The sequence below is a fragment of the Schistocerca americana genome, chromosome 1, assembly GCF_021461395.2.
Source record: "Schistocerca americana isolate TAMUIC-IGC-003095 chromosome 1, iqSchAmer2.1, whole genome shotgun sequence".
NCBI classification, from domain to species: domain Eukaryota; kingdom Metazoa; phylum Arthropoda; class Insecta; order Orthoptera; family Acrididae; genus Schistocerca; species Schistocerca americana.
This window is the reverse complement of record NC_060119.1, coordinates 82,121,221-82,147,688: the sequence shown is the minus strand read 5'-3', so window position 1 is coordinate 82,147,688 and position 26,468 is coordinate 82,121,221.

Genomic DNA, 26,468 nt, shown 5'->3' with positions numbered 1-26,468 from the left:
GAACTTCCAACCACCAGGACGGAGTTCAGATATCGTCTCAACGTAAGTATGGGCAGAAGGAGTGTCCTCGATTACTGAACGTTGCGAACGACGACTTCCAACCCGGAAGTGAAGTCCAGAATCGTATAAGTTCTTAACAGTACAGTGCCTAACTGTTCTAACTATAAACTCTCCTGAGAGCAAAGACAGCAAGTCCGTCTGTACCAACAAAGCTGACAATGGAAGACCGGCCGGCCGGTGTGGCCGTGCGGTTCTAGGCGCTTCAGTCTGGAACCGTGTGACCGCTACGGTCGCAGGTTCGAATCCTGCCTCGGGCATGGATGTGTGTGATGTCCTTAGGTTAGTTAGGTTTAATTAGTTCTAAGTTCTAGGCGACTGATGACCTCAGAAGTTAAGTCGCATAGTGCTCAGATCCATTTGAGCCATTTGAATGGAAGACCTCGTCTCTCCACTGCTGGCCTCCCAGCAAGGTTCGTCTCCCCACCCTCGTAATTCCGAAAGCGAGTCATATTCCCGAAACCACGAAATATTCTCCCTCTCTGCAGATTCTTCCGAACGCCAACCACTATATTGTGGTCTTTTGTCGTCCAGCGCGGAAAGTTTGCGAAGATCAAAATGGTTCAAATGGCTCTGAGCACTATGGGACTCAACTTCTGAGGTCATTAGTCCCCTAGAACTTAGAACTAGTTAAACCTAACTATCCTAAGGACATCACACACATCCATGCCCGAGGCAGGATTCGAACCTGCAGCGCCTAGAACCGCACGGCCACTTCGGCCGGCTTTTCGAAGAAAAACCTATACTCGTACAATGGTACGCTCCTGTAAAAATCCTTGGAAATAACCCAGCCTGCGTGGTTTCGGAGGTGCCGCTTCTTCCTTCCTCTCACTTGTGTACAAGAGTTGCAAAGTTCCGAAGTACACTCCTGGAAATGGAAAAAAGAACACATTGACACCGGTGTGTCAGACCCACCATACTTGCTCCGGACACTGCGAGAGAGCTGTACAAGCAATGATCACACGCACGGCACAGCGGACACACCAGGAACCGCGGTGTTGACCGTCGAATGGCGCTAGCTGCGCAGCATTTGTGCACCGCCGCCGTCAGTGTCAGCCAGTTTGCCGTGGCATACGGAGCTCCATCGCAGTCTTTAACACTGGTAGCATGCCGCGACAGCATGGACGTGAACCGTATGTGCAGTTGACGGAGTTTGAGCGAGGGCGTATAGTGGGCATGCGGGAGGCCGGGTGGACGTACCGTCGAATTGCTCAACACGTGGGGCGTGAGGTCTCCACAGTACATCGATGTTGTCGCCAGTGGTCGGCGGAAGGTGCACGTGCCCGTCGACCTGGGACCGGACCGCAGCGACGCACGGATGCACGCCAAGACCGTAGGATCCTACGCAGTGCCGTAGGGGACCGCACCGCCACTTCCCAGCAAATTAGGGACACTGTTGCACCTGGGGTATCGGCGAGGACCATTCGCAACCGTCTCCATGAAGCTGGGCTACGGTCCCGCACACCGTTAGGCCGTCTTCCGCTCACGCCCCAACATCGTGCAGCCCGCCTCCAGTGGTGTCGCGACAGGCGTGAATGGAGGGACGAATGGAGACGTGTCGTCTTCAGCGATGAGAGTCGCTTCTGCCTTGGTGCCAATGGTGGTCGTATGCGTGTTTGGTGCCGTGCAGGTGAGCGCCACAATCAGGACTGCATACGACCGAGGCACACAGGGCCAACAGCCGGAATCATGGTGTGGGGAGCGATCTCCTACACTGGCCGTACACCACTGGTGATCGTCGAGGGGACACTGAATAGTGCACGGTACATCCAAACCGTCATCGAACCCATCGTTCTACCATTCCTAGATCGGCAAGGGAACTTGCTGTTCCAACAGGACAACGCACGTCCGCATGTATCCCGTGCCACCCAACGTGCTCTAGAAGGTGTTAGTCAACTACCCTGGCCAGCAAGATCTCCGGATCTGTCCCCCATTGAGCATGTTTGGGACTGGATGAAGCGTCGTCTCACGCGGTCTGCACGTCCAGCACGAACGCTGGTCCAACTGAGGCGCCAGGTGGAAATGGCATGGCAAGCCGTTCCACAGGACTACATCCAGCATCTCTACGATCGTCTCCATGGGAGAATAGCAGCCTGCATTGCTGCGAAAGGTGGATATACACTGTACTAGTGCCGACGTTGTGCATGCTCTGTTGCCTGTGTCTATGTGCCTGTGGTTCTGTCAGTGTGATCATGTGATGTATCTGACCCCAGGAATGTGTCAATAAAGCTTCCCCTTCCTGGGACAATGAATTCACGGTGTTCTTATTTCAATTTCCAGGAGTGTATTATCCAGTTACCCTTCCGTCCCTACTACAACAGCGGCCAGTCGCGACTCTATTGTGCCCCAGCGCTCAGGTGTCCCAACGCCCGCCTTGCTACTTCCTGTGTTTAAGCAGGACTAACACACCTGAGTGGGCCTTCCACCGAGAGCTTGAGTACCGCCTGCCGTTTCATTTCCACTGGCGTTCCAACCTCTACTACTATAGGCAATCATTCATTACGCCATTTTTATAATAAAGAGACTCCGTCACCTTTCATGCAATGAGCATTAACAATTATTTACAAGGCGTACGTGACAATGTCAGTCTCCTTTATATGTTCATATATACGACGTACAACCTATCACATGATACCTACAGTCTATTCACCGAGAGCTGGGACGAAACATAAACAGTGTCACAGGAGCGACTACGCTCGTTTCCAGAGAAAGCATTCGGTGTTCACGTGATACGTAGGGGTGTGGAAAATCCTTGGCGCACGCTTTGCAGCAGGCGGCGTTCGGCTGGCTGCCGAGCTGTCACAGCGGACCGTGAGAACCCTGGGCAACAATGTACGAAATAAATTTAACAATAATGTTAAACTGAGTTCATTCTGTCGAAGAAGATTTATTTTCATTCCTCCGGTTGCTAACAAAACGCTCCCTGCAAACACAATTAATTGTTAATTTTAATTACAATACAAGTAATAATAATGATAAAGGACGAAAAAAGGTTCACTCTGTCGAACTTGAACTGTTTTCATTGAGGTTTATAACACACCGCTCCTCTCTGTCCTCTATAATGCAGTCTAATTTCCACATTTGAGTTTCTACTTTTTCTACGACATGGAGGACGCACTTGTTCCAATCCTCTGCAGTCACTGTTCTTACTGCTTCTTCGAGCAGTACTTTAACTTCCGGCATTTTGTATGTTTTGTTTTTCACTGCAACATAGCCTTTGATTCTGGCCCACACTAACTCGATGGCGTTTAATTCACAGTGGTACGGAGGAATTCTGAGAACAGTTTTCCTTGCACTCTTCGCCATTTCATCTATTGCGTATTCGTTGTGCGCTGTTCTGTGATTTTTAACTATATCTAAAAGTTCTTTCTTCAACATACCATCTTCGAAATCGATGTTTTTAGATTTTAGCCACTCTGATATTTCGTGCTTATAGGAATTTGCATTGGGAACTTCTTCTTTTCTCCGAGAATGGTACGGCGCCTTATCAAGAACACTGCATTTACCTGAAGCCGAGGAAGAACATCTTGAAACCACTTCTCGAAGGTTTCGGCGCACATCTCTTCATGATAATCTCCACTTTTCTTGGATTCGAAGTCCACAAACATCCTTCTACGAACCCTGCTTTGCTGCCAATGTGTGCGATAGTCAGACGTTTCCCTTTACCTGATGGGCCCTTGCTGTGAATAATCCGGACAGAAACGCTTGTTTCGAAGAATTTATAGTGTCATCTACCCAGACGTAACTTCGGGTATGTCCTGCGTTCACCCACGTCTCGTCCAAATAGTAAATGGGTCTGCCTTCATCTCTCAACCGTTTAATGGTTCGAAGATAACTCCGCCTCCATACAATGATGTCATCCCTGTCTATTAGTATGCTATCGTGCCCACGCCGGACATATTTGAAATTCATTTCTCTCAATAACTCATAAAATGTAGTTCTCCGAAAATGGCCCGGATCTGCATCTTCGTTCACGACTAAGCTCTTTTTCAATTGTCGGCAATTCGTTACGAAAAAAAAAAATAATTCGTGTACTTTCCTTCGCATCGCATTTCTATCGAAGTCATCAACGCTTTCAGAAAGTTTCTGCCATTATTTTTCTTTCTTGGGAGACTTCAAAGAGTGCGTGGCCTTGTACTCACTTATCACACGATACACTGAAGAACGTCCAACACCTGCAGCTGCAGCTGTTTTCGAAACAATGTCACTCATCGACTGCTCTGGATGTAAAAGTTCCGTTTTGTACACATTAAGCACCATGTGCTTCTCAGAAGAACTTAATGATTTCTTTTTTGCTCGCTTCTTTGGTGGACTCAGAACTGACACGTCGACCTCGCTCGCTGAATCCGTGGACGACATAATGAGAACAGCCGTATGTGATGCTAATGAAATAAGTGAGTATATAAAATAAGAAACCATGCGATGCTATTGGATGCGCACATAAACAGTGAATGCTCAGCGTGACTACAAACACATATACTTACTCTAATAATCAACAACTAGTCTTTCAAGTGTCTTTACAGATGTAATCGTCGCTGTACAACACCCACTAACGAGCTCTCACCTGCAACTGAGACGGCCACACGGACTGAGCGCCGCGCCTGCGAACCGCACAATGCACGTAATGGACACACGGTTGCACCCATCGCATTCGAACAAACTACAAAATTAAATTCAAACCTTTCTGAAACTTTTCTCGCTTACACCCCCCACAAAAAAATTTAAAGGGGAAGAGTCTGTAGCTTACTACATTTCGGATGATGATTTGGTAAAAGTTCTGCATCAGACCTGAGATTTTAATTTATTACTTCACTATTACTGACTCTATTGGGCAGAAAATTTGCAGACGTCATCAACATATAGTACTGAAGGCAATTATAAAATTATTTTGCTGTGCGAGACGCAGTTTAGGAGATATGGCGTGATAAATGTAGAGTAACGCGAAAAAACAACTTTTCCTGGAAGCTTGAATATTTCTCTTTTTCAGTGACAATAAATTTTAATGTAACGTAAAAAAAGGTGTCGGGAGGTAGTTCTCGGATCACTTTATCATGTTCAGGGGCTTAATTATAAAAACACGACTTTCATTTTTTTAATTTCTGGCGCCCCTGCCTTGTACACCCCTCGACGTCAGAGCTGCGGTCACGCGCCTTGCCGTGTTTACAGTACGTCTCTTGTTTCGGTGAATGGAGTTTAGTTGTGTTTGTAGATCACGGCAAACTGTGTGGCTGGGTGCTTGTAAGATACGAAATTATAGCCACCTTACAATGAAAACCAGTGGATCGACGAAAATAAGGATGCTGCTGAAAAAGTTGGTGGGCACTTAAAGGAATGGAACACCTAACGTGGCAAAATAATTATGCATAGTACGGGTCACATGTCACCTGAACTCATTACGGATAGGATTACAGCAAATTGTACGTATCACGATGATATAACCAAAGTGAAAAAAATTCATGGGGCAGCGATATGCACGTATACAGATGCCGGTAGTACCGCGTACGGAAGGTGTAAAAGGGCAGTGCATCGGCTGGTCTGGCATTTGTTCTCAGGTGATCCGTGAGAAAAGGTTTCCGAAATGAATCAGCAGACACTGAACCCAGAATGGTAGTTTGAGCTAGAAGTATAGGAGATTTCACTTCGGAAATCGTTTGGAAATTCAATATTCCGAGATCTGCAGTGTCAAGAGTGTGCCGAGAAGATCGTATTTGAAGCATTACCTTTCATCCCGGACAGCGCAGCGGCCGGCAGCCTTCTCTTAACGACAGAGAGCAGCAGCGTTTGTGTAGAGTTGTCAGTGCCAACAGACGAGCAACTCTGCGAAATAAACGCAGAAATCAATGTGGGACTCACAACGAACATGTCCGTTAGGACAGTGCGGCGAAGTTTGGCGTTAATCGGCTGTGGCAGCAGAGTGCCTTTGCTCACAGCACGGCAGTGCCTGCAGCGCCTCTCCTGGGTTCGTGATCGTATAAGTTGGACTGTAGACGACTGGGAAACCGTGACATGGTCAAACGAGTCCCGATTTCAGTTGGTAACAGATCACGGTAGGGTTCGAGTGTGAAGCAATGTCCCAAGTTGTCAACAAAGCACTGTGCAAACTGGTGGTGATTCCATAATGGTTTGGGCTGTGTTTAGATGGAGTGGGGTGGGTACTCTGGTCCAATTGAATCAATCACTTGCTGTAAATGGTTATGTTCGGCTACTTGGAGGCCATTGGGAGCCATTAATGGACTTCATGTTCCCAAAAAACGACGGGATTTTTACGGATGAAATTGCGCCATATCACTGGGTCACAATTGGTCGCTCTGTAAGAAAACCACTGACTGTGCTGTGTGCAGTCTGTGGCTGATTTGCATTGTTGGAATATTTGCTATTGTAGCATTGGGCAGTTGGATGTGAACAGCGCGTAGCGTTGCGCAGTTGGAGGTGAGCCGCCAGCAGTGATGGATGTGGGGAGAGAGATGGCAGAGTTTTGAGAGTGGACGATGTGGCCGTGTGCCCACCAGAAAAACGAAATTTGTAAGACCGAATGTCATGAACTGATTATATATTATGACTTTTGAACACTATTAAGTAAATATATTGTTTGTTCTCCATCAAAATCTTTCATTTGCTAACTATGCCTATCAGTAGTTAGTGCGTTCAGCAGTTAGAATCTTTTATTTAGCTGGCAGTAGTGGCGCTCGCTGTATTGCAGTAGTTTGAGTAACGAAGATTTTTGTGAGGTAAGTGATTCATGAAAGGTATAGGTTATTGTTAGTCAGGGCCATTCTTTTGTAGGGATTATTGAAAGTCAGATTGCGTTAAAGAAAAAAAAAATGTGTGTCAGTTTACTGTTGATCAGAATAAGTAAAGAGAGAAATGTCTGAGTACGTTCAGTTTTGCTCAGCTGTTTGAAAATCAAATGACGTAAGGGGACTACCAACACTGTCATTCTTAATTTTTGTAAGGGGACGTTTCACTTTCAACATAACTCAGTAAGCGACTAAGTTCAAATGAGGCCAAAATTTGATTACTACATACACGGAATTTATTTCCAAGGCCTAGAGGAGAATTTCTTCAATGCACTATGTCCAAAACATTCAATAATAACGTCTTACATCCTAATTATTTAGCGCTAGGTGTTGTACGTCGGTGGTAGCACGAGTTTTAAATCTGAAGATGCCCTATTTCGGTCGACACCGCTCCCAACAGTTACGTAATAATGCGATCTAAACTCTTTAGTTTATAAAACTATAATTCGTCGTGGACTTCATGTTAAGAGTTTGCCACTGTACTTATTTAAGTTATATCGCAAAAATCACTGAAATTTGTGTTGTGTTTTCGGTTACTTAGAAATTTGTCGAAAGGCAACCCTGCAAGTTTGAAGTGGCCCACAGGCCACTAAAATAAATACCCATTATATGAGTCCCATGAGCATATATTTTTTTTCTTTCTTTTGATGTCTCTGTTACTCGGCTTGGATTACGCTTCTTCGAGGTCGTTATCTTTAGAAAATTATCTCCACATAGTCTCTTCAGGGCGGCCACAATGCTCTCATACTCATATGAAAGTGTTTTGTTTGTGCAGCACGAGTGGTTCAAGCCTCTCCTAACGTGATGGGGGCATTGGTCAACACCGCCAGCCTTTCCTCGACAACAGTTAACGTCTAAGAAGTTGCTCTCACGTGCTGAAGTCCCTGACAACGCTGGCTTGTTACTGAACACCATAAGGGCGATCGTTTGATCTGTACAGGCCTACGAGCTACAAAATGCAGTTTATCATCGCCTGTATAGCTTCTATGAGAAACAAGAAGTGGCAGGACTTAATATGCTGATTTAAAGGAATCAGATGGCCGGCATAATGCATAATGAAATTCAGATATTGCCAAGACCGACGTTCTTATGTAATGAAGGATAGAACGAAAATTATAATCGAAGCAGACCTATAAAACACTGAACTGACCTGTAGCACAACGAGAGAGACAGAGACAGAGAATTAAAATCAGAAGACGATTTATTGCACAACTCCTGATGAAGTGTGTTGTCGTTAACAGGTTATGTGACTGTTCCTGACTCTCTCCTCGGAGGTTTCAATGTGACTGATTTTGCAGCAAACCTGCTGCTTGTAAAAAATTTTAGAATTCCACCGCATTTCTGATTCTGTATTTAACTTTTATTCAATTTGTTCCTCTTTTTCATTAATTCCAGACTAAAGAGTTTGTTATAAAGTGTGCAAATAAATAAATAAATAGATAAAAAATCAGAAACTCTGCCCTAGAAACTGTTGTTCCATCGATAATCAAATTGATGAGAGATATACAAATAATTGGTTGTCCTCACTGAAGAAGTTGTATGGTGGGAAAACGTATAGAATATACAAGAGGGGTTCTGGAAATAAAAATCCAAAAAATAAAATATTTGGTGGTGGTTACATGGAGATGATTTGGTAATGGAATTAAGAAAAATAAAAGAATTCAGAAGTTTAGGTATCCGGGAGCTATCCAAAACGCCGAGGGAAAAGACGAAAAAGATTCGCGTCGTTAATCGGGGCTAGGAATTTTCAGCAGCTTTTTGTAACAGCGCATCTTCTCTCCTTTTCTGGTTTCCCCACCGTCAATGAATTGTATTCATACCGTGCTGTAATCCAAGCGTATATCCTCAGAAATTTCTTCCTCAAATTAAGGCCTATGTTTGATAACAGTAGTCATCCTTTATCTAGGAATGCCCTCTATATGTTTGTCAGTCCGCTTTGTGTGTCCTCCTTGCTTCCCTTCATTTGTGTGATTTAGCTTCCAACGTAGCAGAATTCCTCCATTTCGTCTACTTAGTGGCCTCAATTTCGACGTTAGGCTCATCTTTAGTTTGCCCTCAATCCCTATTGAATGCCCATTCGTGTGTTCATTTCACACAAGATGTCCTGTAATTCTTCCTCGCGTTGACTGGGAATAACAGTGAACGGAAATTTATCTACAGATTTTACAGGAACCAGATTGCGGTAATAAGAGTCTAAGGAGTAAAGGAAACAAAGGAGAAATTTGGAAAGGGAATTAAAATTCGTGTGAAAGAAATAAAAACTTTTGCCGATGACATTTCAGTTCTGTCAGAGACGGTGCAAAACTTAGGAGAACAGTGAGACAGAGTGAATAATGTCTTGAAAAGAGATTATAAAATGAACATGAGCAAAAGCAAATCTAATGGAATGTTGTCGAGTTAAATAAAGCGATGGTGAGGGAATTAGATTAGGAAACGAGACACTGAAAGTAGTAGACGAGTTTTGCTTTTTTGGGAAGCAAATTAACTGATGATGACAGCAGTAGGGTGGATAAAAGATTCAGAATGGCAATAGCAAGATAAGAATATTTGATATTGGTAAATCTGTTAACATCGAATATAAATTTAAGTGTTTGGAAGTCATTTGTCCGCAGCTCGTGGTCGTGTGGTAGCGTTCTCGCTTCCCACGCCAGGGTTCCCGGGTTCGATTCCCGGCGGAGTCAGGGATTTTCTCTGCCTCGCGATGACTGGGTGTTGTGTGATGTCCTTAGGTTAGTTAGATTTAAGTAGTTCTAAGTTCTAGGGGACTGATGATCATAGATGTTAAGTCCCATAGTGCTCAGAGCCATTTGAACCATTTTTTTGAAGTGATTTCTGAAGGTATTTATATAAACTGTCGCATTATACGGAAGTGAAACATGGAGATAAACAGTTCATACGGGAAGAGAACAGAAACTTTCAAAATTCAGTTCTACAAAAGAATGTTGAAGATTAAATGGACAGCTCGAATAACTAATCAAGTGATACGGAATCGAACTGGGTGAAAAAGAAAATTGTGCCACCACTTGACCGAAAGAAGGGATCCGTTGACTGGTCACACCTTGAAGCATCAAGGGGTCATCAGTTTAGTAATGAAAAGAAGTGTGGAGCATAAAAGTTGTAGAGGGAGACCAAGGCTTACCAAACCAGGCAGGTTCAAGTGGATGTAGGTTACAGTACTCACTTGCACAGGATAGACTGGGTGGAGAGCTGCATCAAACCGTCTTCGGACTGAAGATCTCAAAGGCAACTACCACAGTATCACCAGCGAATCTTGTTATTGACTTTCTTTCACCCAAATTTTAATCCCAGTCCTGGACCTTTCTTTTATTTTTCCTCATTGTTTCTTCGATACATAGTACGAATAGTAGAGGAGGAGGAAAACCTCACATACTTTCTAATACGAGCACTCCATTCTTCATCTTTCGTTCTTATTCTTCCATGCTGATTCATGTACACTTCTGGTATTACCCCTCTTTATCCACAGCTTATATTTATTTTTCTAAGAATTTCAGTCACCTGCCATTTTACGTTATCGAACTTTTTCCTGCGTTGACAATTCCTATGTCGCCGTCTTGAGTTTTCTTAACTCTTGCTTCGACACTCATGTTGAGAAAAAAACAGAACACCATGGACGACTAGAGATATTACGTTCATGTTCACAGGTCACGTAAATTAGTATGTTCTGCAGAAATGATTAGCAATTGAATCACGTCGGCCCGCGAGTTCAAGGTCAACATCGATATCACAGCGGAACACCACCTGCCGGTAAAATGTGCCTGCGACTCTCGTTGTCGCTATAAACCGAAGGTAATGGATCAGTGTGACTTGAGTAGATATGCAGGATGCGTCGCAGACGTATGCGCCAACTGTACCGTCAAATCAGCGACTTTGAAAGAGGGCGCATTGTTGGCATGAGAGAATGTGATTCGTCCATCCGGAACATTGCTTCTCTTGTGGGATGAAGTCTGTCGGCGGGGCAACGGGTGTGTGCAGAATGGTTCACGGTAGGCCGTAGAACGCGACGAGATGGGTCAGGTCGCACCCCGACCTCTCCCCCCCCCCCCCCCCACCACCCTGCCACTGTGTCATCCTCAGTTCTGGAGCAACAGTGGAACACATCGGGGGTGACAGTCCGTCACCGTTTGTTACGGCATGGGTTACCTGCGCGTCGTCCACTTCTCCGCCTACCTTTGTCGAATGTCCAGAAACACACTAGACGGCAATGACGTATGGAACGACGGCATCAGATAGTATTCTCCAACGAATCCAGGTTGTTCGAAAATGACGGCCGTATTTTGGTTCGCCGCAGACAGGGGGAGCAGAATCACAGTGACTGCCAAGTCAAGGCGTTATGGCGCGTGGTGCCGGGTACAACCACAAATCACAGCTGATGCGTGTCGAGGGCACTGTGACCAGCATGACCCTGTGAATGACACCCTGCGACCCGTAGACACACTTTCTGCACAACACCCCAGATGCCACTTTTCAGCAAGACAATGCACGACCACATGTTGCTGCACGAACACGTGCCTTTTTCGTGTCACAGCCTTTTGCCACAGCCCGCCAGATCACCAGACTTGCCGCCAATAGAAAATGTGTCGGATACAGTGAATCGCTGGTTGCAGCATTGTGACCCAATGCCAACCAACACAGACAAACTCTGCAACAAGAAGAATGCAGCATGTATGGCTATACCACAACACACCACTCGCGCCTTATACACATCGATGCCATCACGCATGGAACAAGTTGTCAGGGCCCAAGGCGGACCCAGTGCCCATTAGGCAACAGGACACATGCTGAATCAAGGTGACTCAAATGCTAATAATTTCTGTAGAACATAGTAATGTACATTACCTGTGAATATTAGTGCCCCATCTCTAGTCGTTCAAGGTGTTCAGTTTTTTTCTGAACGTGAGTTTACTATCAAGCGCAATGTCAGATCTGCCTCTCTTGTGCCCTTACTTTACTGAAGCCAAACTGATCGTCATCGAACTGATATTCGATCCTCTTTCTTACATTCCACTGCATATATGCTCTGGTCAGCGATATGGATGCATGAGCTGTTAATATAAGAACAGTACAATAGTTCTTACGCTTATTCGCATTTTTGAAATGGTTCAAATGGCTCTAACCACTATGCGACTTAACATCTGAGGCTATCAGTCCCCCAGACTTAGAACTACTTAAACCTAACCAACCTAACGACATCACACACATCCATGCCCGAGGCAGGATTCGAACCTGCGACTGTAGCGGTCGCGCGGTTCCGAACTGAAGCGCCTAGAACCGCTAGGCCACAGCGGCTGGCGCTTTTTGAAATATTCGTGATTCTGTGGAACACATTTTTCCGGAAGTCTCGTGGTATGTCACCAGTATCACAGATTCAGCATGCCAGCTTGAATTGTCATTTGGTTTATATTTGCCACCACTGATTTTATAAATTCTGAGACAATGTTGTCTGTCATTTCTGTCTGGCAAAAAGAGTGAAGTACCTCGATAGGAGGACACGAAATGATACTTGACTGGTTGAGAGGTTATGTGATGTAATTTAAGCGATCACAAAATGAGACGGATTTGCAGCGAACTTGGCAGTGTGAGCCCACTTATCAGTACGACGCTGCACCTCCTCTGGTTCGAATGCATGCATTGTTTCGGTTGGGAAAGATGTCATGGAGCCGTTGCATCCGCTACAACTGTTGTAACTGGTCCTTGATATGATGGATACTGGGCCTGGGATGAAGTTGACATTCGAACTGGCGTCACTCATGTCCCATGAGTGACAGATCTCGGGATCTTGCTGGCCACGGAAGTACCTCAACATCGAGCGACCAGTTCATAGAGACACGTGCTATGTGTGGACGAGCATTATCCGGTTGAAAAATAGCACCAAGATACTATCACGTGATAGGAGAGGTCCGTTATACACTACTGCCCATTAAATATGGCTCTGAGCACTATGGGACTTAACTTCTGAAGTCATCAGTCCTACTGGCCATTAAAATTGCTACACCAAAAAGAAATGCAGATGATAAACGAGTATCCATTCTACAAATATATTATACTAGAACTGACATGTGATTCCATTTTCACGCAATGTGGGTGCATAGATCCTGAGAAATCAGTACCCAGAACAACCACCTCTGGCCGTAATAACGGCCTTGATACACCTGGGCATTGAGTCAAACAGAGCTTGGATGGTGTGTACAGGTACAGCTGCCGATGCAGCTTCAACACGATACCACAGTTCATCAAGGGTAGTGACTGGGGTATTGTGACGAGCCAGTTGCTCGGTCACAATTGACCAGACGTTTTCAATTGGTGAGATATCTGGAGAATATGCTGGCAGGGCAGCAGTCGAACATTTTCTTTATCCAGAAAGGCCTGTACAGGACCTGTAACATGCGGTCCTGCATTATCCTGCTGAAATGTAGGGTTTCGCAGGGATCGAATGAAGGGTAGAGCTACAGGTCGTAACACATTTGAAATGTAACGTCCACTGTTCAAAGTGCCGTCAATGCGAACAAGAGGTGACCGAGACGTGTAACCAATGACATCCCATACCATCACGTCGGGTGATACGCCAGTATGGCGATGACGAATACATGCTTCCAATGTGCGTTCACCGCGATGACGCCAAACACTGATGCGACCATCATGATGCTGTAAACAGAACCTGGATTCATCCTAAAAAATGACGTTTTGCCATTCGTGCATCCAGCTTCGTCGTTGAGTACACCATCGCAGGCGCTCCTGTCTGTGATGCAGCGTCAAGGGTAACCGCAACCATGGTCTCCGAGCTGATAGTCCATGCTGCTGGAAACGTCGTCGAACTGTTAGTGCAGATGGTTGTTGTCTTGCAAACGTCCCCATCTGTTGACTCAGGGATCGAGACTTGGCTGCACGATCCGTTACAGCCATGCGGATAATATGCCTGTCATCTCGACTGCTAGTGATACGAGGCCATTGGGATACAGCGTGGCGGTCCGTATTACCCTCCTGAACCCACCGATTTCATATTCTGCTAACAGTCATTGGATCTCGACCAATGCGGGCAGCAATGTCGTGATACGACAAACCGCAATCGCGATAGGCTGCAATCCGACCTTTAAATGGAAGTCGGAAACGTGATGGTACGCATTTCTCTTCCTTACACGAGGCATCACATCAACGTTTCACCAAGCAACGCCGGTCAACTGCTGTTTGTGTATGAGAAATCGGTTGGAAACGTTCCTCATTTCAGCACGTTGTAGGTGTCGCCACCGGTGCCAACCTTGTGTGAATGCTCTGAAAAGCTAATCATTTGCATATCACAGCATCTTCTTCCTGTCGGTTAAATTTCGCGTCTGTAGCGTGGTGTAGCAATTTTAATGGCCAGTAGTGTATTTTATTACTCGGTACTCGCATTTCAGAGAATAACGTAGATAGGGAGGTTCAAGTTGACATACATATTTGAGATGACATGGGGTTTTACTGAAGAAAAAGACGAAAAATGAGCAACAATGGCGCTTCACATGATACAAAATCTGTAATTAGAATAAGAATTGATTTTTGTAAAAGATGGTAATCTTTATAACAAATGCTGAACATTCAGTCCATGCTGATCCATTGTGGTGATGGGACAACGGGTAGCCACATATTGAACACTGAAATTCACCAAACAGCCGTGGAATTGTTAAGTTATTTTATTTTCGCAACCAGTTTCCGCAATTCATTAAGCCATCAGCAGGTCGAATACGCACCTCCAAAAAATCATCGATATTGGCATACTGGGGCCATGTGTTTCTGGAGGTCGTGAATTCTCAAGTGCTTCTTTCGAAGACTTGAGAGTTCACGACGTCAAGAAACATATCGCACTAGTATGCCAATATCGATTGTTTTTGAATGGTGCATATGAGGCCAGAAGATGGCATAATGAATTGCCGAAACCGGTAGCGAAAGAAAAATAAAATAACTTTTAAATTGCACGGCGAATTTCATTGTTAAATTTTAAAAAATTCTCAACGTGTCGTAGAGATAATGTTGTGCTTAGCACTGTACAGCATATCAGTAATATCAGTAAGTACGATGAGAAATTGCTGTCGGCTATTGTCTTTTAGGATTGCTGATGAGATCGGACGATCGCGGTGTACTTGCGATTTCAGGTAACAGCACAACCAATAATCACACGAATTGAGGTCTGGAGACTTGGCAGACCAAACATGGCCAGCTCAGCACCGGATGTTCACCTAACGAAGTGCACAAGAGATCTTTGTGTATCAATATTGGGTTGAAGTGACATCCCGCATAAAAGTTGTAGCTTCCAGCAGGTGTTTATCAGCCAGGCTAGCGATGATGTGATTCTGCAACATATCGGCGTGTATCGCATCGGTTGCACTGACAGTTTAAAAAACAGCACTCAACACTTCCTCGAAGAAGAAGGGTCTGATCACGACTGATATGGTAATCGGACACCACACGGTGACTTTCTCGTCGTGCAATAGGATTTCCACGACAGGTCTAGGATTTTCGGTAGCCCAAATTCTGCAGTTGTGGATGTTTCCGTGCAGCGTAACTGACGTGTTGCCGTCCAGCGCCATCTGTCGGCCGGTTTTTGCACTCGTTTTTGCTTTCAGTAAAGTCCCGTGTCATTTTAGGGGTGTGTGTAAAGTTTTACCTCTCTGCCTACAGTAATCCGTGAATTAGTGTATTTTCAAATATTAACGGACTTTAGGTCACCCTGTACATGAGGACGCAACATGTTACTAACGTAGCATTGTGCCGTCAGAGCTCTCTCAGTGACTGCCACCCGTAACCTGAAATCATATCAGACTGCTCCCCACACAGCCGCGCGGAATTAGCCGGGATTAGCCGCGCGGTCTGAGGCGCTGCAGTCATGGACTGTGCGGCTGGTCCCGGCGGAGATTCGAGTCCTCCCTCGGGGCATGGGTGTGTGTGTTTGTCCTTAGGATAATTCAGGTTAAGTAGTGTGTAAGCTTAGGGACTGATGAGCTTAGCTGTTAAGTCCCATAAGATTTCACACACATTTGAACCTTTTTTTGAGCTCCCCACACCATGATGCCAGGAGTAACACCGTTGTCCCTCTTCCAAAAAACTGGCATGGTGGGACCTCTCGCCACATCGCCATCGCCGCCATACTTGTCGATGGTGATCATCTGGTTCAGTGCGGAACTGCGATTCTTCCTGAACGCAGTGTGCCGTACATCAGCAGTTCATGCTTCCCGGTCACGCCTCCACTCCAAACCAAGCCGTTTGTGTTGTAGTGTTAACGATAGGACGGAAATTCTCTAGCCCGACTGTTGCTAGTCTCTAACCAGTTGTGAGGAAGACACAGGGTGTTGCAGGCAGCCCATTACATATTCTTGGATCGCAGATGCAGATTTAAAGGAATGACTATGTGCTTGGCGCACAAAACAGTGATCTTCCCTTGCGGTAGTCAGCCCTGGTCGACCAGCCAGAAGCTTGATGACGAGTGTGCCTGCGCTGTATTGGGCCACTGTCACCCGAACTCCCCACGAACCTGAACACTGCACACTTCAACGAGCTGTCCAAATGGAGACCCCCAATAAGGCCCATTGCAAACTCAGTCAGGTGCTGATAAGGCTGTCTCACACGAAATGTGGCATCTCTGTGTTCTCCACAGTGGTCACTCAATGTCTGACGCTGACGCTGAAATGGCGGTTGTGCAGCGTAAGCAGAAGAATGCTGTTCGTGGAGGGATGAGAAATAAGAAACCAATCTCAGACGAATTGTCCTGAGGCGATGTGGTCCTGAATTCTTAGTCTGCAACTAGTGAGTTAGCGCAGTTGTGCTGGGGAAGGGGGGCCTAGCGAGACGTTATTCCACGCTTCCTGTGCTTGTCCTGGTTGATATTCTATGACTTGATCATGCTGTACCAGTCTTCGGGGGTGAAAAAGGGATTCGATCGTCTTGAGACCTTCATTCGACGTGGACATTCTCAGCATTGCTAGTAGGTGCTGAGTGAAGAAAATGGGTTTGTAAGGGAGATGGGGTGTGGGTTTGTCAGGAGGGGTGAAATGTTGGGTATTGTGGAAATGAGGATAGTTGCCGACCCAGACGGATGAAGAGATCTTTGGTGCCATGACGCTTCTCCCCAGTGGGAGACGGCCTCGGGAACGGCCTCCTCCGTGGCCGCTGTCCCCTCTGTAGAGGGGCAGCAGGAGCAGGCGTCTCATCTTCTTACGGCCTCCTGCATACCCTCCTGCATCTCTGCAGAAGATATAGAGGCACCTGCCTGCATCGTGGCGTCCACCCCTGGCGTCTGTCCCATGAGGAGGGAAACGGCTGCAGCTGGCGGTGGACGTCGTCCAGTTCTGCTCTGCTGCGTCTGCATGTTAAAAAATAAATGAACCACTCCCTTAACTAGTGATACTAAAGCTGTGTGAGCTGATGCTTTTTCTGGCGCCAGTTTCCACCGATCGTCATTTTGATCTTTGAGTCGACTTCGATGCTTATTTGTCTTCTGCTCACCTTTGGCGGCGCGGATTTAACGGCAGCGCGTGCGCTCTGCTGGGGAGGTGCGTCGGGATCGGCGGTGAACGAGAGTCATGTGGGACTGTGTACGTAGACAGGACGACAAGAGGACGAGTCGGACAACGAAGGACCGGGGCCAGCGGCTACGGCGTGTTGAGTCGCGAGGGCAGATCCACCGCCCATGGTGATTTGGATTTCCTAGAGGTCGCAAGGATAAGCTCCTTCGAGTCTGTTATAAGCTACGCCGGCTGATTGAATTGGAGTCTCCGAGTTGCCTCGGTGGGTTGCGTGCAGCTTAATTGAATATGCCAGTGTACTAAAAATCCTTTGGAATTGTTTCAGTTGTTGATCACCTACCTCGGTGTCGTGACTAACTATCCTGACGGCAGTTGAGGAAGTGTGCCGACGCCCAACCAACCGAATTGAAGTGTGGTTAAAGACATAGCTAGAAGTGCAACGAGTAGTGAGTAAGTCCGGCACTCGCGTTTCAAGACACGCCGAGATAATTCTCGTCATCTTAACTTTAGGGCATGATTTTTAGCGAACTTATTAATCGAAGTTTAAGGGCTGACACTGGCCAAGTAACTCACGGAGGCTAATTTGTTTCAATTCAGTTGTATTGGTTGGTTGTTTCGGGGAAGGAGACCAGACAGCGAGGTCATCGATCTCATCGGATTAGGGAAGGACGGGAAACCTGTCCTCTCCCTTACATCTTGGGTTATGTTGCGTGACGTATACCAATTACTTCAAGTGTCCCCAAAACCAAAAGCGTCCCCCCCCCCCTCTCCTCCCGACCAACACAGCGGCACTGAAATGTCTGCATCAGATGTTCGCGCACACTGTGACGAAAGCGTGCTGGTGCGCCATCATGCATGAACCACATTTGTATTTGTTGCTGCAATGGCGCACCCTCCAGCAAGGTAGACAATACATCAGTGAGGAAGTCCAGATAATGCGTCCCAATTAACCCTTGTGGTAGCACTTGTGGCTCCATTAATTATCGCCAAATACGCCTGCCCATACGTTGATTGAGAATCGGAGTTAGTGACATCTTTCCTGAATTTACATCTGCCCATATATGCTGGTTATGGAAATTCACAACACCATCTCTTGTGAACCCTGCCTCATCGCTAGATAGATCCTTGCATGTGAACAGTGAATTAGCGGCACACTTCTGTAACAACCATTGACAGAATCACCGTCTGCCATGACGATCCTGTGGCCTTAGGGCCTGAACGCGCTGCAGATGACACGAGTACTGCAGTTGTTCATGAAGTACTGCCCAGATAAGAGAGTGGAACAGACCTTCTGCTGCTGTTAATAATCGCATATTGGTCTGAAGGGTTTCTTCCACAGAGTGTAGCACAAGCTCCTCCATGACAGGCGTCCGGACTGTGTGGGGCATCCACTGTTAATTCTTCCGAGCTGCAAGGTTGTCTTTTTTTCCTTAGACGCTGGAGAAGTATGCCGTACAGCTTATCAGAGGGCACTCTACTCTGTGGATATTTTAGTGTAGAGGGCACGGGTTCGCAGGCTACATCCATTTGCTAAACCATAGCAGAGTATCATATCCACCATTTAACTTGTCGAATAGCAAGATTCTATTGCTAACAACTGGTGGAAAGGAAAAAATTTTAACATACTACACCGTTTGCACATACGAGCAGCGCAACGTAACACATAAGTGAATCCGCGATAGAAGAAGGTAAAACATCACGATACGTATCCATGTTTGACAGTACTGTACAGTAAGGCACGCAAACACGACGAAAACTAACGTAGCCCACAACACGACTCGCACCACAACTGACTGCAGACTACCTACACTACTGGCCATTAAAATTGTCACACCAAGAAAAAATGCAGATTATAAACGGGTATTCATTGGACAAATATATTATGATAGAACTGACATGTGATTACAGATTGGTTCAAATGGCTCTGAGCACTATGGGATTTAACTTCTGAGGTCATCAGTCCCCTAGAACTTAGAACTACTTAAACCTAACTAACCTAAGGACATCACACACATCCATGACCGAGGCAGAATTCGAACCTGCCACCGTAGCGGTAGCGCGGTTCCAAACTGAAGCGCCTAGAACCACTTGGCCACACCTGCCGGCGATTCATCCGAAAAAATGACGTTTTGCCATTAGTGCACCCAGGTTCGTCGTTGAGTACACTATCGCAGGCGCTCCTGTCTGTGATGCAGCGTCAAGGGTAACCGAAACCATGGTCTCCGAGCTGATGTCCATGCTGCTGGAAACGTCGTCGAACTGTTCGTGCTGATGGTTGTTGTCTTGCAAACGTCCCCGTCTGTTGACTCAGGGATCGAGACGTGGCTGCACGATCCGTTACAGCCATTCGGATAAGATGCCTGTCATCTCGATTGCTAGTGATACGAGGCCGTTGGGATCCAGCACGGCGTTCCGTATTACCCTCCTGAACCCACCGATTCGATATTCTGCTAACAGTCATTGGATCTCGACCAACGCGAGCAGCAATGTCGCGATACGATAAACTGCAATCGCGATAGGTTACAATCCGACCTTTATCATAGTCGGAAACGTGATGGTACGCATTTCTCCTCCTTACACGAGCCATCACAACAACGTTTCACCAGGCAACGCCGGTCAACTGCTGTTTGTGTATGAGAAATCGGTTGGGAACTTTCCTCGTGTCAGCACGTTGTAGGTGTCGCTATCGGCGCCAGCTTCGTGTGAATGCTCTGAAAAGCTAATCACTTGCATATCACAGCATCTTCTTCCTGTCGGTTAAATTTCGCGTCTGCAACACGTCATGTTCGTGGTGTAACAATTTTAATGGCCAGTAGTGTAATAATAGGTAGAGTGCTGTGAGCAAGACACCATAACACTGGCGACAGATTTGACGGAGCGTCAATGCAGACACTGTGCTACTATCTACAACCAAGCGTCGTGCGGCTCTTCCTATAAACATGTGTTTATTCCAAAAAAAAAAAAAATGTGTTTCCCGATCCATGTTTATTGGACGTATTTTTCTTGTTTCCATGAGTTCTACCACCTCTTAAAGTATTCGACACTTTTTTTTAACACCCTGTATCGACCATATGTGACTTGAGGATGTTCCCACTGTTTGACTTTATACAAAGAATAATTGATGATGATGATGACGATGTTCGGTTTGTGGGGCGCTCAACTGCGCGGTTATCAGCGCCCGTGCAAATTCCGAACCTTATCTCAGTCCAATCTCGCCACTTATCATGAATGATGATGAAATGATGAGGACAACACAAACACCCAGTCATGTCGAGGCAGGTGAAAATCCCTGACACCGCCGGGAAAAAAGAATAATTGAGCCACCAGAAACAATACATAATTTGAGAGTGTCAATTCCACACAAGAACACAGTAATGTGCGAGGTGACTCCGCACCGTACATATTTTGCAACGTCCAAACAGCACTTGTCGATCTACTTTATCTGCACCTGCGATCTGATAACGTGCGCAGAAAAGCTACTTATGACTAATGTTTTGTGACTGCAACTCAGTATGTGGTTTCTGATAAGCCAGAACATTCATAGACCGCGAAGATGGCGGCCATGCAATGCGTCACTATGTTACGCGTAGCAAATGCCGTTTCAAACAAGGGCAGTCTCGTGGCTTCCAACCCCCGAAGGCTGCCCATTGGTCGAAAACAAACTGACGATGCGAAGTCGCCTCGCTTATATCGATTAAAGGAACTTGAGAATGGGTGGTAAGGCGTAAGGCACTGAAAAGATCTACTAACAGAAAAATATAACGTACAGAAGTGAAGGTGCCAGATTAATAGATAACTTTTGCATCCAACATCTGACAGCACCCAAGATTTCATAGTTGCTGGTAATAAGAAAGAATACTGGTATCTTAATCGTTTGATGAAACGATCGCGTGTTGATGTCGTGTCTGTTCACTGCATTCTTCCATTCCATCCCTGATGAAGGCTCCATACCATCATTTCCTAGCCCGGAAGGTATCCCAATAATCTCCTGATACCCACACCCCAAGTAACATTTTCCCGTCACATATCCTTTTCCATGTAACATTCTCGCCAATTATTCTCACATCCCACTAATAGTCTCCAACATATCACCCCCATAATTCTGAGAATGTACATCATATCACCATCAGCTTGCCATAAACATCATCACGTATTTTTATCTTCTTAAAATATTTATATTAATCTATAAATTCCAAATAATGCAATGGCTGCTGATTGCCAACATGCGCCAAGTAGTGGGAATGCAGATAGCTGCTAGATAATAATAATAAACCAGACCAGACCAGCAGTCTGATAGTGTTTGCAGTCGTCTAAACTACAGCCTATGCTCTTTCTATGGACCTCCGATGTGGGCTCCAATATGGGCTCTGAATTTTCCAGACGTTGACAACCTTGAATGTTGCTGTGTGTTCGCGACCGATCAGTGTAAAGTTAACTCCCTAATATTTGCCAAGTAGCTTGTCAGTGTGTGTTTAATGAGTTCAATAAATTCGGCTAATGCCTACACAGGATGGTGCACTTAAACGTTTCAATGCAAATACCTCTCGAACAGCAATAGAGGTTGAGAAATGACTTTCACGGGTATGAATGTAAGGCAGGGTAGAAATATTAGTTTCAACACAAACTTATGTTTTCTTAAACGGACACCTCGTATTATTTCTTACATAAGTAACATGAAAAATCACAAAAAGAATTACGTTGGTTGCGTCGCAACAATACATCTTTTACATTCAGAGAAATTGCAAAGCGAAGTTGACACTTGAAAAACCGACACGCACCGCTATTGCACATCCTGAGACGCAAACGTGAACCCCGTGTCATCCGTAATCACAATGTAATTGACGTACTACGGCGCAACAAACGCTGTTCTTGTTATTATTTACACTGTTAAGTGAACTAGAAACAATACAGATGTCCAGTCACCCATAATGAAAAATATAGAAAGGATTTACTCTTTCGTACTTTATTGATTTTACTGCACTATTAGAATGGACATAGCATTAGCGAAACACAGAGCATCGCCGGCCAGGGTAAAAGTAATTAATAGATGATCAAGAATCTAACAGAGGGGTGAAGTTAGCTGTACGTAACTGTACATCAATTACATAAGGGAATATGACAGATAAAAGACATGTCACTGAACATTTGTAATGACGACATTACAACTGAACTTCGGCACGTGGTGAAACTGTTACATAACTGAGCTCTGCACGGCTCGTGTTCATGCCATTTATTGTTTGTCATCTTCTATTACGGTACTGCCGCCTGCTTTTCTTATCCCATTTACCTGCGTCACTAACTTCCTGCCTCACTTCCCTGTGAGCGGCAGCAGTAGCGCGTATCGATAACTGCACTGTCGTACCATCTCTGGAGTATTTTCGGGTCGTCGTGTGTCTGGCAGTCAGTTGGACCAGCAGTGCAGCCGGGACGCAGCAGCAGTGGAGTCGGCGACGGAGCGCTGGTGCTCGTCGACCGCTGGCGACACACATGAACTGTCCGACGGAGGGAGATTGGAGCGGGGCGACCATTGGTTGGTCGTTTGGTTGGTCGTCTCATCGTCCGACGCATATTAGGTCCTTTCACCATTTCCAGGCTTGGGAAGTTGGTCGTTTGGCGTGGAGCAGCAAGGAAATCTCCACAGTGCGTGGTTTGGCTGGCCCGCTGGTGATCTCTATGCGGTGTTTGGGTGTGTGGTGCTGTTCTCATTGCTACGCGGTTCGTGGCTCACCGATCCTGGACATGAAAGTTGAGTTTTGACTTAATCTACCAGCAACTCACGACTGTTCACATTGTATCGTTTGGAGTTCGTTGGCAGCTGTTGGGATATTCCCGCGAGCAACAACGTGTGTTTTCAAGTTGGCAAATTTTAGCCATCCTCCAGTGGAGTTTAACTGTACTTGGTTATTTGAATTGAAGTGCACCACCGGAACCTTCTGCCTTGTGACCGTTAACATTCCGGTTACCTGCCCTGGCCGTTGACGTAAATTCAGACAGTGTATTTTCCTCATCGTGTTGTCACTGTCCAGCACAGTGTGTAGTTTGACAGCTCAATGTATAATTGGTTGTGGGCGCCAATACCTTCTACGTTGATCCATTGGACTGCCTGTTGTGTGCTGGTTGGGTGGAGGTTATCTTGTCGGTGGGTCCATTGACTGTCAGTTAGGCTGTCGTCGAATCGACAGTGGTTGAGCCGACTGCCTGTCTCACCGACCCTCGGAACTTCTGAGCGCCCTTTTCTTGTTTGTACTTGTATGGCTTATAGCCGATTTTTAGATAAGGTTGTTTTGCCCTTAAGGCGTCAGATGGTTTGGGGCCTTCAGCCTAATTTAAGAACTGTTTTATGTAAAGCCTGAAAGGGTACAGTACCGCCCGACATTGAAAATAGGTACAACATACTTCATTATTCTTGTCTGAACAACATATTTTTTCTAATAATAACTCAATTTCAATTAATACAGCGAAGCCGGACACCAGTGTGGGAAAGAATGACAATTTATTTATTTAATTGATCACATGTGCACTCCCACAAAATAAATCCCTACATCCAGTTTGGTGAGATCTGTGAAATGAATGAATGTATGGTCGTCTGCTAACCGCAGATAGTGAATGTGAATATATGATCATCTTTGAGACGATCCTTTGGCCACCTTTGGTGGAACCAAAGAGATGAAACTTACCGGAGCTTTGAGCGCCTGAAATGTGGCTGACAAATACGGTAGCATGGTCTTCCCCCACCTCGACAGAGGTGCGAGATGACCTGAAGAACGGCCATGTTTCAGCACTCTGCCGCTGGATCTTGTGCTGTTAAGACCTGTCTGAGTTGTGCTTCGTAAAGACAAAAGAGTGGAGACATGGTATGCATGTGGAATATTTAAGAGTAGTTTGAAATAATAATTTCTCTATTTCAGGAACTTTTGTGGGGAGCATTAAATATCAGGCAGGTAATATTAATGGGATCGTAGTAATCTTCGGAAGTGACCAACGGTCACAATGAAACCACGTGTAGCAATAAGTTGAAATACTTCTGTGTGCTTAAGTTAAGCTGAATTACTAGCGTGTGTACTATAAGTTGAAAAATTTAAGAAATAGCGTGTGCAGAAATTGAAATTAGAGGCGAGTACTTCCACGTGGTGAGTACTGTGTGAGTCTCAATGTGTATATGAGACAAAGGATAAAGAGAAGTACTCGTCCATGGTATCAGTTGAGGACTCGCGTGTGTGATGAATATGCTCTTAATATTACTTTGCATGTTATGTTTCCGTGTGACGCTTGATTCAAACTATAATACTCTGAGAGAGAAGCAAGGTGAGTCAGCCGTCTATCCAGCAACGCCACTTGGCTTGCATTGCACAGGAAGACGTGCGTATATCTCTAGAGTTCATAGTAGGAAAGAAGAATTACGAAGTGGGGCAGTGTCGTGTGAAACTGGGATAAATACTAATTGAAGTGGGAAAGCTGAAAGTGATAGTGTTGTGACTATTTATTGTGTTGTATTCCTTGTTGTAGTGTGGTGTATGTCATGTAATTTGGGTATGTGTGGTTTGCATGGGAGAGTAGCTAGGTAGTTGCAGAGGTAGTGGGTTATGCGTGTTCCTTTTGTACTGCTCGATCTGGAGGAAAGTTTCGTGATAATGATTGTGAGAGTCGAAGTGTGAGATATAATAAAAGATCCACCATCCTATCCAGGAAGTGCACTGTAGCGTTAAATAATTACGAGACCATAGGATAGAGAATCACCAATGTAAATCCATGCCCACTGGGCGGAATTTCTCACGTGTTATTGTTGTAGGTTATAGAATTTGTGTGTTTAGGTTATAGAATTTATTGGAATAAATAAGATAGGGAAAAGAAAAAGATTGGTGGCCTTTTCCTTCAAATTGTGTGTTGTCATGATATCCAGAATTTATAATGCGTGCGCCATTCATATTCAGTGCAATGGCCACGTGTTGATAAAAGCCGTTAAATAAAAAAAAAAAAAGAAAAAGAAAATGTGGTATTGCCGGTGCGTAGTGAACAGTCAGAGTTCTGTAAATTACTGATAGTCAGACGTGCGTTTCCGTTGCGTATTATTCATACAGGAGGATAATTTGTAACTTTATTGTGAGTACGAGAGTTCATATTACTCGATAAATAAGAATTAATCCACTCGCTTGGCAGAACACTCATCTTGCAGGCCTGACTGCTTGATGCCGCAGTATGAGCAAGGCATGTGGGTGCCTCTCAAGCCTTTGGCATTTTTAAAATTAATGTTATTGAGTCTTAGGTGTTGGGCCTTCAGCCGATTTTGAATTTAAGTTGTTTTGCTCTTAAAGTGTCAGATTCTTGGGGCCTTCAGCCTAATTAAGGAATTGTTTTAAGATAAGGCTTTGCCTTTTAAATTTTTGATTTTGGCTGAGCTTTAAGTTATTGGCTTTCAGCCGTTTTTAAATTAAAGTTCTCTTGCCCTCACGGCATGAGATTGTACGGCGCATTCAACCGCTAATTAAGTTCCAAAACTAAAGCTATCTTTTTTTTTTAATTTCTTGGCTCTTGTAATGTTTGATCAAATTAAAGGTTGTATGTTCGAGTGTAACTGACAGCCACTTATTTTGGCCCCTTTCCACAACTTAAACTGCCTGTCGTGTCCTGCGGGTATAGCAGGGTGTCTCAATAACGTACAACAATCCCTACAAAACACACATATGTTTTCTCAGAAACACACAAAATCTACGCCAGTATGCGGTCACACCCGTCATAGGAGAAACGCTACAACGTACTACGTTCGAAGAGATCGTCATTTACATGGCACCCTCCAACACTGATACACTCACTGCTGTAAGTCTTTCTGGCGCTAGTGCAGTATATGCAGCGATAATTGTTGTTAGAACATGTTGATACACCAAATTTTTTACGTGTTCCCAGAAAAAGATGGGGTCGAGGTCCGGCGACCACGCTGGAAATCTCTGAACAAGACTGGCCAATCCTGCCCATCGATTTGGGAATTTCTCGATTAGTGCATTTCTTGCCATCATGGCATTATGCTCAGGGCATCCATCATGCTGATCGACATTATTTCACGCAAATGAAGAGGTATGTCTTCCACCAGTCCAGGAAAGGTACATCT